General features: G+C 54.3%; 7 non-coding genes across 7 annotated transcripts; 2 read left to right on the top strand and 5 right to left on the bottom strand.

Moving 5' to 3' along the window:
* Positions 1 to 1,955: 1,955 nt before the first annotated feature.
* On the bottom strand, positions 1,956 to 2,027 carry Trnap-agg (transfer RNA proline (anticodon AGG)). The gene has a single exon. It is a non-coding gene; the product is annotated as a tRNA-Pro (tRNA).
* A 448-nt stretch (positions 2,028 to 2,475) lies between these two features.
* Trnak-cuu (transfer RNA lysine (anticodon CUU)) lies at positions 2,476 to 2,548 on the bottom strand. The gene has a single exon. It is a non-coding gene; the product is annotated as a tRNA-Lys (tRNA).
* Positions 2,549 to 5,335: 2,787 nt separating this feature from the next.
* Positions 5,336 to 5,407, bottom strand: Trnap-agg (transfer RNA proline (anticodon AGG)). The gene has a single exon. It is a non-coding gene; the product is annotated as a tRNA-Pro (tRNA).
* An 839-nt stretch (positions 5,408 to 6,246) lies between these two features.
* On the bottom strand, positions 6,247 to 6,318 carry Trnap-ugg (transfer RNA proline (anticodon UGG)). The gene has a single exon. It is a non-coding gene; the product is annotated as a tRNA-Pro (tRNA).
* Positions 6,319 to 9,963: 3,645 nt separating this feature from the next.
* Trnap-cgg (transfer RNA proline (anticodon CGG)) lies at positions 9,964 to 10,035 on the top strand. The gene has a single exon. It is a non-coding gene; the product is annotated as a tRNA-Pro (tRNA).
* A 102-nt stretch (positions 10,036 to 10,137) lies between these two features.
* Positions 10,138 to 10,210, bottom strand: Trnak-cuu (transfer RNA lysine (anticodon CUU)). The gene has a single exon. It is a non-coding gene; the product is annotated as a tRNA-Lys (tRNA).
* Positions 10,211 to 11,258: 1,048 nt separating this feature from the next.
* Trnap-ugg (transfer RNA proline (anticodon UGG)) lies at positions 11,259 to 11,330 on the top strand. The gene has a single exon. It is a non-coding gene; the product is annotated as a tRNA-Pro (tRNA).
* The last annotated feature ends 190 nt before the right edge of the window (positions 11,331 to 11,520 follow it).

Below are 11,520 nucleotides of genomic sequence, written 5' to 3'. Positions count from 1 at the left end.
ATTCTGAAATATCCAATTAATTGTTGTCATAGCTCTGCCATGCTACAGAACATTAGAAATTATTCCTATTAAACTGCACCCATGTCCACGAACCATCCTCTCTCCATCTCCTCCTACGCCCGGTTCCCAGGCTCTGATAACTACCATCTGTCTCTGGTTGTTTGAGATCAGCTCTTTTAGCTTCCACGTGTTAAATGAGATGATGTGGGATTTGTTGTTTTATGCTGACTTATTTCACGTAACAGAGTGTCCCCCAGTTCTGTTCCTTGTTGCTGCAAATGACAAGATTTCATTCTTTTTATAGCTGAATAGTATTCCCTCTTGTCTCTATGGCACATTTTCTTGATCCAGTCATCCATCAAAGGTACCCAGGTTGATTCTGTGTCTTAGCTCTTGTGAATACTGCTGCAGTAAACATGGGAGTGAGATGTGTTTTCAGTATACCGGCTTCAAGTCTTCTGGATATATATTCAGGAGTGGGATTGCTGGCTCATATGACAGTTCTAGTTCCAGTTTTTTGAGGTGCTCTCTACCAACAGTGTCTGAGAGGTCCCCCTTTTCTTCATCCTCGCCAGCATTTAATGTTTTCTGCCTTCTTGATAACAGCCATTCTAACTAGGGTGAGATATTTCATTGTGGTTTTAATTTGCATTTCCCTAATGCTTAGTGATGTTGAGCAAATTTCATGTATTTGTTGGATATTCTATATCCTTTTCCAGAAACATCCATTCAAGTCATTCACCCACTTTTAAGTTGAACGATTTGGGTAGTTTTGGTTTATGTTTGTGTTCAGTTGAGTAGAGCCTCTTGTGCAGGCTGGGAACTGGTTCCTCCTGATATTTTGCAGATATTTTCTCCCACGCTGTAGGTTGTCTGTCCACTGTTGACTGCTTCCTTAACTTGAGGCTATCCCATTTGTCAATTTTTTTATTTTGTTGCTGGTGGTTTGGGGGATCGTATAAAAAGGACGGGAGGAGCACTCAAGCGATGGAGCGCCTGTCTTGTAAGCGCATCTGTTAAACCCAGTGTCTAGAACCATTCCTCTATGTTAACAGTGTTTTAAACCAACAAATAAAAGGGTTTTTTTATTTTTATTTTTTATTTATTTTTTTTCCATTTTTCTTTTATTATTCATATGTGCATACAAGGATTGGTTCATTTCTCCCCACTGCCCCCACCCCCTCCCTTACCACCCGCTCCTTCCCCTCCCTCTCCCCCCCCTCAATACCCAGCAGAAACTATTTTGCCCTTATTTCTAATTTTGTTGTAGAGAGAGTATAAGCAATAATAGGAAGGAACAAGGGTTTTTGCTGCTTGAGATAAGGATAGCTATACAGGGAGTTGACTCACATTGATTTCCTGTGCGTGGGTGTTTCCTTCTAGGTTAATTCTTTTTGATCTCACCTTTTCTCTAGTTCCTGGTCCCCTTTTCCTATTGGCCTCAGTTGCTTTAAGGTATCTGCTTTAGTTTCTCTGCGTTAAGGGCAACAAATGCTAGCTAGTTTTTTAGGTGTCTTACCTATCCTCGTCCCTTCCTTGCGTGCTCTCGCTTTTATCATGTGCTCATAGTCCAATCCTAAAAGGGATTTTTAAAGAGTAGGACAAAAGCGGTTACCCCAAGAAGTCAAGTGCTTGCCTGCTCGGGAGAGGGAGACGCCTCGCCCATTACAAAAAAGCAGCACGCGGGACTGGACCTCATAAACCTCGCAAAAGGCCTAAAGTCAACCAACGCCCCTGGTTTTGACTTTGAACTGGAATCCGCCCTGCCCGGGCATGCCTGTAGCCACCCAGACCCCAAGACAACAATTAAAATTTAAAAAATCAAGAGCCATTAGTTCCCTTTGACAGTGTTTCGTTTTGTCCTCGTTCCCTTCTGTGGTTCGGAAGTTGTCCCTTCGATGAATGAATTGCCCAAAAGTGTAAAGAGGGAGAAATGCTTTTCTGTGAAAAGAAAAGGGCTCGTCCGGGATTTGAACCCGGGACCTCTCGCACCCTAAGCGAGAATCATACCCCTAGACCAACGAGCCACGCGAGCTCCGGCGTCCGCTGCTGAGTATGGGCGCCGCGGCGTCGGTGGGGCGGGAGCCGTGGGCCGGGCGGTGGAGATCGGATTTCAGCGCCGCCCGGAGGGCGAGCAGCGAAGGCCTCCCAGCGCCCGGGCCGCTGGGCGCGCAAAAAGCGAGGAGGGAGGCGATGCGCGGCCCCGCGGGCCCCGCGCTGCTCGTGGGCGCGGACCTGAGGCTGCGCGCGTGGCGAGGCCGACGTCACGAGCTCTGCCCGCCGCCCGCGCGCGCGGGGCCGAAGTCCGAGCGAGCCCGGGACGTGCCAAGAGGCCGGCGCAGCGCGAGCGAGGGCGTGGGGCACCTCTGGCTCCCAGGCGAGTTGAAAGGCCGCCGTCCGCGGCGACGCGTCAGGCAGTGAGTGCTGCCTGAAGTCCGGCTTAGTATGTCAGGACTCCAAAGCAAAACGGCAACGCGCCCAACGTGGGGCTCGAACCCACGACCCTGAGATTAAGAGTCTCATGCTCTACCGACTGAGCTAGCCGGGCGCCGCGACAAGGAGGGGGCCCAGGTGTGCGGATTAGAAATGAGCCGGAAGGTGCCGGGACCTGGCCGGCGTGCTAATTACGCTTTGGGGACTAGGGCCAAACTCCCCGGGCCCACAGGCAGCGCCACCGTGGCTGCGCTCTGCCCCCGACGCCTCGACGGCTGCTCTCCTCACCGCCCTGCGGCCTGCGCCCTCCCGCAGCGAAGGAAGGGGCGAGCAGGGGAGCGGAGGGGGTGAAATCCCAGGGCCGGTGAGGCACAGCTGCAGTCGCTCCAGACCCAGGCAGAGGCCTCCCTGGGGACGAAGTCACTGAGGGCGCGTTAGAGAGAGCGATGTGGGCTGGCCGGCCTGCCCCCCTCTCCTTCCCTCCATCCTGGATCTAGACAGCGTGCACCCGGTGACCTGCCAGAGCCTCTGTTGGGACTGCACCAGCATAAACCCGTGTTCTGTGCCTTCCGCTGACAAGCCTACGTTTCAGAAGGTGGAAAAGAGCGCCCAGGCTTTGGTCACCCAAAGAGAGAAGCATAACCTCTTTTCAAAGCCCACCCAAGATCAGGGACAGGAGAAGCAGTTGTTCTGGATATGGCCATAATGAAGCCGTCCTAGGAGCTGCACTGCTAGCTCACAGGCGCTCACAGATGCCGCTCCGCACTGAGCACTGAGGCCCTGCTTTAAAGAAGGAAAGCACAGCCGGGAATTTGAGGTGGGAAGGGGCTGGAGTGTGTGTGACAAGCAGAGCACCCCCATTCCTACAATCCTGATGCCCAGACCCTGTGACTCTGTTAGGTTACGTGGCAAAAGGGAATTCAATTGCAGGTGGAATTAAGGTTGCCAGTCTCGCTTCAGCGGTGTATTAGGCAAGAGTCCTTCTGCCATAACGGTGGACGAGGGAGGCAGAGGAGAACCAGCATAGGAAGCACAATTCTCTTTCCTATTTTTTTGCTTTTCCTCCCAGGGCTGGTGATCAACCCAGGGCCCCCAGTATGCTAGGCATTGGAGACTCTGCCACTCCGCCACTGTGCTACACGCCCGGTCCATCTAATTGTCAAGTCTCAGTTATCATGTGCTCTTATATCTGAAAGTATTTGCTTCTTTTTTCAAGCTAGAAGATTGAGGAGCAGGCCAAAGCTTTCTCTTCTCCAAGCTGTGTCATTATTCTCTTTCATTTCTTTAGACTGTTAGGTAGCAGCTATCCGTGAGTGACAGTGTGTGCAAGGGGACCTAAAGGGGAGGACTCTTAAGGCCTCTGAGAGAAGACGCTGCTAAGGAGCCCGGCAAGCATCGCAGGCTGCTTTTAAGTCTGCCACTCCCCTGAAGCTTAGTCCTTGCTTTACTCAGGAGTAAAAGGCACCCTGGGCATCAGATGGACTTGGAGCTGGCAATTTCACACAGGTAATCCCTTAAATTAGCAAGACACAGACCCAGGCCCACAGGCTGCATGCTGAGAGCAGACTGCCCTGGGGCTGAGAATTCCTCAATAAATATATAAATATTCTGGATCCAAAGGCTGATACTGCCATTGTTCTCTAAAGATCGCCCACTTTCCGTCCACTGAGTGTGTTCTCCTCTCCTGATAAACCTTACTGTCACTTTTGCTACATTTTCCTGTCTTGCCTGCATTCTTCTCTTGCCAGACAAGAGGACTGAGGTAGAGCTGATTTGGGTGACATTAGTAAGCGTAGTGATCTTTGTTGGATAACCTTAGCATCAGAAACCTTTGCAATTCTGTCTCTGTTGCCTGTTGTTTATGCGCTGTTACTCACAGTGCCTTGCTTCCTTGCTGTTTCTAAGGTGAACATTTCTTTGTGTGGGGATCTGTGTGAGTTCTAGCATAGAAGTGTATTTTTCCACTGAAAATTGGGGGCTTGCTTCTGCCAGGGTGGGGGGACATAACCAGGCATGGGTCATTTTCATGAAAGTCGTCAGGTTTGTTTGTTTGTTTGTTCTCCACATTTGTCCTTACATACGCTGCACAAAATTCGATTATTCACAAACCTTGGTTCAAGGCACACTCTCAAGGTCCCCATCCCAAACAAAAGCAAAGCCCTGCCAATAACACGTCTATAAAGCAGAGCAGAAGAGACTCCAGTCCTGGCAGATGCTGGGACTTGCAACCAGAGTTGGGTTGCATTCCTCCGGAACTTGGGCAGCACAGGGAGACCATGCAGTGAGGAGGGAGCAGGTTGTGGGTGGGGGCAGGGGAAGAGGAAGGCCTCTGATGGCCAACTACAAACACCAGTACCACCCTCCACTGCCCAGGCTTGGGTCTCCCTGTCCAAAAGCTGTGAGTGGGGGCCCCAGGCTGATTTTAAAGACCCCTGCCTGTGAAGCTTGGCTCAATATTGTGCAGGAAGGAGCCTAGAAGTCACAGTGACAGAAGCAGCGGAAGGCACAGGACTACAGAGAAACTTTAACAGGCCGCGGTGGGCGGCCAAGTCACCTTGTCGTCTTTTGTAAAAATTACCTGGTATAGTAGCCATTGGAGTGGGGACAGGAACACAGGCACTCAAAGAAAGGCCACGGCGAGCCCGGAGGGGAAGACAGCTGAGTGCAAACGTGAAGCAGGCCCTTATCAGGAGAGAAATTGGCCGGAGCCTTCATCTGGGACTCCCAGGCTCCAGCTGAGGAAGAAACGTGTGTTATTGAGCACTTCCCTGGTAGGAAAACTTCCCGTCCTAGAGGTCGCCCTTTGATGTCTGGGACTGAGGGGGCCAAGGCCAGGTACAAATGTCCAATCGCATCAGCGAAGACAAGGCAGACTCTGATGCTTGGAGCAATAAAATGACACGGGCTCGTCCGGGATTTGAACCCGGGACCTCTCGCACCCTAAGCGAGAATCATACCCCTAGACCAACGAGCCACGCGAGGATGCACCTAGTGGTCATTATGGCTGGCGTCGCATCGGATGGCGGGGTCGGGGGCGGCGGGGAGCAGTGGTTGTCAAGCCGCCTGCAAGGTTGAGTTCAAAGACGGTGGCCGCGGAGAGGAGCCCAGCGCCCGGCTGCTGTCCGCGTCCCTCAAGGCGGGGTCCCCTGGGTTGTGGCCCGCTGACCGCACTGCACGCAGGGCTGGGGACCCGCGCGTCCGCGGGCCTCGGCTGGAGCTTAGGTCAGGTCGCGGTCACTCGGGGACGTCCCAAGAAGCAGGCGGAGGCTGCGTGAGGTCCTTGAGCTGCGCCCACAGGGACGCGCGCCTTGGCCAGGTCACCGCCGCGGTGTGGCCCTGTCGGGTGCCCGCGGGCCTCGCCCCGCGCCGCGTCTCCCGCGCCGTCCGTCGTCCTCCCCTCGGGGGGCATCGGGCGTCCTCGGCCCCTGGGCGCGGGACAGATGCAGGACGCCGCCATCGGGCAGCAGGGACGCCGCAGGGTCGTGGGCTCGGTTCGGGGACACTGCGCTGTCGCTCTGTCCTCCCCGGGTCCAACGTGACCTGACTCCCGGGATCCGGCCGATGTGGGCACCCGCCATGTCCGAGCCTTGAGACGCCCTCCGTCTTCCGGCGGGAAGTCCCGGCCGGGCCTGGGCGTGGGCAGCGGGGACAGAGACGCCCCACGGAGGAGCCGGCCGCGCGAGTCCGCGCCCTGCTGTCATCACGCTTTGTCGTCGTTGTTGTTTTGTTTTGTTTGCGGCTCTCGGAAAGACCTTGGCTTCTCAATCTCCCTCCCTTGCTGAAAATGGAAATGGCGATTGCAAAGCAAAAGGAGGGCTCGTCCGGGATTTGAACCCGGGACCTCTCGCACCCAAAGCGAGAATCATACCCCTAGACCAACGAGCCGCCGCGCTGCTCCCGCCTATATTCATTTATTTATTTAATTCTTGACGACGACGCGTGGGCAAGCACTCGTGTCTCGGACTCGCTTGCACCCAGCACCCCGATAGCTCGGCGCTCAGTGATTCGGACGACACCGAGGCGCGGGCTTGCGGCGGCCACCGGATGTCAGGGTGAGGGCCACCTCCCTCTGAGTGAGGTCATGAGCCGCGATTATTCCGTCGCCAAGCGTCTGGCTAGTGTACAAAACAGATGGGTGCACATACCACGAAGATGGAGGGCTCCCCAGCCCAGAACGCGCAGATTTTACGTTTTTCAGATTGGTAAGTGAAATCCAACCAATTTCAACAGAAACCACAGCCAAGTCTTAGAACTGGCTCCAGTTTTTAAAGTCCTTTAAAAATATATGGCTTTTAGCCGGGTGCTGGTAGCTCACACCTACACTCCTAACTGGTTGGGAGGTTGAAGCCGGGAGGATTGCGGTTTGAGGCCAGCCCAGGCCACCTCCAAGAGAACCAGAGCGAAATGCACTGGAGGTGTGACTCAAGTGGTAGGGTGCCTGGATTCGCAGGTGCAAAGCCCTTGACCAAATCCTACACCACCCCTAATTCTTTTATAGTATAAAAAAAAGAAATAGAAATGAAGACCTACAGAGGAATTTGATAGTTATGGGTCACTGATCTGTTTTCTTCCGGTTTTTTTGTTTTTTGTTTTTTGGTTTTTTTTTGGTGTGCACGTGGGTGGGGGTGGGTGATGGTAAAGGGAAGAATTGCTGTGTAGTTCACCTTGGCAGAGAACTAGGCATTCCTGCCTCAGCCTCCCAGTAGCTGGAATTACAGGTGTGCACCATCACACGTTCATCTTTCTTACCTGGGCATATGACTCTAGACGAAACACTTTTGCCCCAGCCTGTCTTGCAGGAATGGATCGTCCTCCCCTGCCCATAAGTGAATTGGGTGGCAATCAACAAAACCTTGAACGGAGGTCACACAAGGGAGGTTGTCCAAGGAAGAGTTTCAAGCCCAGAGGCTGGAAACATTGAGTCTGCAAGCCAAGGTTTGCCGAGTAGCAGTGAATGGTGGTCTGGGGTGTCTAGAAGCTGGCACAGTTGGGGATAAAGGCAGCCCAGCCCACAAGCATGGTCTCCTCTAGCTGGGGACACATGTCTTCATCAGGCTGCCAAGACCACCACCTTCAGTGACTTCCATGGAAAATAAAGGAGGCCAAGGGAACCCGGTCCACTCTCCTGGGTCCTTGGCTCCCATGTTTCCCCTTTCCATCCACTGGGAGTAAAATAAAAGTGTAGGAGGAAGCCAAGAACAGGACTCAAGTCGTCATTCCTCCTAGTTGCCAGTGTGCACGGAACTCTGTTGGCTTCCCTGAGCTAACCCACACTGTGTCCAAGTGCTACAGGTGACACAACTGAGGCGCTGGAAGTTACGTGTTCGGTCCACGGTCACACAGCTGGAAGTGCTCTGGAAGGGCTGGCGGGAGAGCCACAGTCATAATTCACCCACAAGGAGAGGGGAAAAGAAAAGCCAATAAACGTGAAAGCCACTCATCTTATGAACAAAGTTCTTCCCTGTTTTCTGCACCATCCGTTCCCGGGGTCTGTGTCACTCCGTGTCTTCTTTGTTCACACCACGGAAACTCCTTCGGAACAGTTCAATGTTTGGCATATGTTTTGACCTAGTATTTTTATAATTGAATATAATTACACACACCAGAAAACTCAACTCTTTGTTTTATCTCGCTGGGTTTTTTTTTTAATTCTGTTCTATCTTTCTACCTGTCTGTCTGTCTGTCCATCTATCCGAGACAGAGATCACTATGTGGCCCAGAATGGCCTCATACTTGTGCCTCAGCCTCCCCAGCAACTGGGACAATACTGCTCCTGCACAAACTCTCCATTAAAATGTATAATTGAATGGTTTTTAGTGCATTCACAAGGTTCTGCAGCAATAATTGTTAATTCCAGAACATTCTCATCCTCCCAAAAAGAATCTAGTGTTCACTAGCAGTCTCGCTAGCCTGCTCGCTTCTCCCCCTTCCTCTGGCAACTATTGATCTCCTTTTTGTGCCCATGGATGAAATATTCTGGCCATTTCGTATGAAAGGAGTCAGACATATGTGATCCTTCGTGTCCCGCTCCTCTTACTTGACATAAAGCTTTCCAGGTTCGATCCTGTGGAGTGTGCATCAGCACTTCGCTCCTAATCGTGGCTGAATAATATTTAGTCACAGTACTGATTTGCAAAAGTGCCCTAACAGTACCGTAAGCGTTACAGGTTTACTGTCACTGTTAACACCCCTCTCCCTCCGCTCGGCCACCATCACTGGCCTGGAAACGCTGCACAAAGGACAAGGAACAGCAAGCTGTCCCTGCAGACAAAGATTCCATGATGTACACAGGGCGCCAGTGTGGAGGGGGATGGGCACCTCCAGAACCTGGGCTCAGAAAGCCCTGCTCCCTCTGCACTGGGCACATCTGGGGGACCTTGAACTCGCCTCCCTGAGTGGGAGAGGTGGGAAGGTCAGAACAAACACTGGGACGCGATCCCCTCTGCTTGATCGACTGCAGTCAAATTCTCTTGAAGCACAGTGCAGCGAGGACTGGACTGTGGACAATGTCGCTGAGCCAGGATGGGCCCTGGAATAAGGGCAAACAGAGGTCAGCGGAGAAACAAGGTCTTGTGGTGGCGGATGGTCCAGTTTATGATCGATTCTTGCTTGAGGTGCAAGAGCCAAATGCTGGAGAAACCCAGGTTCTTGGGATTCCTTCCCGTGTAATGGGCTACAGCCCTGATTTGGTCCCTTGAGGGAGGAAAACTTGTGGGATTCTTCCATAAGGCCTTGTTACCAAGGGGTGAGGAGGCCCCGGGGTGTGCACTGGTGCTCGCCTTCTCCTGGGCCTGAGGAGCTGAGCTGCTATTCCCTTCTCCTCCATGGTGGGTCTCCTCCGTGAGTCTAGGTGGGGGCAGATCACGCCCCAGAGGACACTTCTTTGACTGGAGCAGGGAACAGCCCTCGATCCCTTAGGGCTGAAATCCACAGTGGGCGCCATCCTTGTGGGCCAGCTAAAATAAAAGACACTCCGAACCCCGACCCTGATCTGAGGAGTCCATAGCTGAAGCAGGCATAGTGAGAGGCACGGTGGGAGGCTGAGGAAAAAAAAAAAAAGGCTCAGCTGTGCCCCCACTGAGCTGAATGGGCGATCAAGTGACGTCTCTGGTTCTACCTGCTCTTTAATGTGAGGCCTTGGGTAAGCCAGCTGCATTCTGGGAACCTCAGTGTCCCTAGTGCCTGAGAGGGCATGGTGGCAGGGAGCTGAGTGAGGCTAGACAGGGTGGAAATTCTAGGGCTGCGACCTAGGGGACCGGGAATCCCAGAACTATAGCAACTGGCTGAGCTGCCCCAGCTCCAAACAGGCCTAGGCACGAGCTGGCTGCCCAGGTTCGTTTGGGTCCCCAGTCATTAAACCACAGTCTCTGCCACTGTAGCCCCAGGCCAAGGACTGAGATAGGCCCTCCTCCAAGGTATGGAGCCCTCTTCCTAGAACTGGCGAGGCCTTGTCCCGCCGAGGTGACAGCATGAAGGGCGTAGTTTGGGAATAAACCCAGTTCCACACTTGTTTGAGAAGACTGGGAGGAAGGCTCGTTGGTCTAGGGGTATGATTCTCGCTTCGGGTGCGAGAGGTCCCGGGTTCAAATCCCGGACGAGCCCTGGAGATAAATCCTGTTTTCCATTATTTTAGCCCAGAAATATGAGCTTCAGAAGGAAGCTGCACTGTCTGGAAAGAAAATCCCTGAGCCAGCGCAAAAGCTGCGCCCAACGTGGGGCTCGAACCCACGACCCTGAGATTAAGAGTCTCATGCTCTACCGACTGAGCTAGCCGGGCGTGCCTGGTGCCACTGTCACCTCCCAAGCCCTCCCCTGCTCCTCTGCTACCAGTGCCTTGAAAGCAGCGAGGGGGCGGGGCCTGCTGTCATGTCCAAGTACCTGCGCAGGCCAACCAGGGCCGGATGTGTGTGTGGACAGACAGACCGAACCAGACGCGATTCCACTGTGAGGCCGGTGTAGGGTGCACCAAGGTTCGGGAAAGCCCAGGCTCGGTCCGGACAGGCCCGCAGGGGAAGCAGCGGTAAACGCACCCTCTCCCTTACTGGACGGTTCCCGCCCTTCCTCCCTCCCCGGAGTGGCGACACTCAAAAGCCGCTTTTAGCCAGTGAGGTCAGGATCACCGGGTCCAGGTCACTGGAGATAGATGGGACAAGGCGTGCCTCCCTACAGTGGATGATAGGGGATGAGTCTCCCCTAGGCTGCCAGAGGTCCTGGGTGCAAATCCCGCAAGAGCTGGCACTTTCAAACTCTAGGTGTCTGCTCCTCACATCTGTCCCCGCCCCGCTTTAAGGCGACCAGCGCAGAGTGGAGCGGGAGGCCGGGGCCCGCTGCGGCCTGGACAAGGAGCCGTGGTCCCTCGGGGGTGCGGCGCGGAACCTCCGCGGGCCTAGGGGGGACGGCGGGGCAGCGCTGGGGTGCACGGAAGACCCTGCACCGCGGGGAGCCAGAGCCGGCACCGGCTCTCGAACCAGGGGAGGCGGGCCTGGCGCAGAGCAGGGGCCCTGGGTCCACCCCAGTTCTGGCCTCTTCCTGGGGCAGGCGACAACCCCCTAACCTGAGGCGCACGGCTGGGGCTGCTCGGTTGTCCCTCCGGGAACCCAACGCGCCGTCCCAGCCGCGCCCAGCTCCGCTGAAGCCCAAGTCACCACGCTGTCGCTGGGCTGGAGGTTGGTGGCCGAGGTGCCTCCGAAAGTGACGCGCAGTGCAGGGCCTCACCCTCCTCTGCCCTTCCCTGGAACCTGAGCCTCTCCCCGGAAGGCAGACGTCTGTCTGAGACGCTGTCCCGGTGGAGCGAGAGTTCAGGGGACAAGCAGCAGAGTCAGGTTGGCTCGTTGGTCTAGGGGTATGATTCTCGCTTTGGGTGCGAGAGGTCCCGGGTTCAAATCCCGGACGAGCCCAGTGTCTCCTTTTCTTAAGACAACCAACCTATCCTAACCTTTAAGACACCCCTGACTAAAGTCTGTCGTCCTTCAGGACTGGGTGGCTGGCTTGCTTCTCTTTAAACAAATGTTCCCATCCCATATTTTGGCCCAGGAGGAGAGCTGAGTGTCTCCCTGGGCTACCAGTCTCTTGTTCTAGGGCACAGGA

The sequence above is a fragment of the Castor canadensis genome, chromosome 17 (genome assembly GCF_047511655.1).
Source record: "Castor canadensis chromosome 17, mCasCan1.hap1v2, whole genome shotgun sequence".
Lineage (NCBI taxonomy): Eukaryota > Metazoa > Chordata > Mammalia > Rodentia > Castoridae > Castor > Castor canadensis.
The sequence above is the reverse complement of the archived record's forward strand: the minus strand, read 5'-3'. Positions and strand labels throughout refer to the sequence as shown.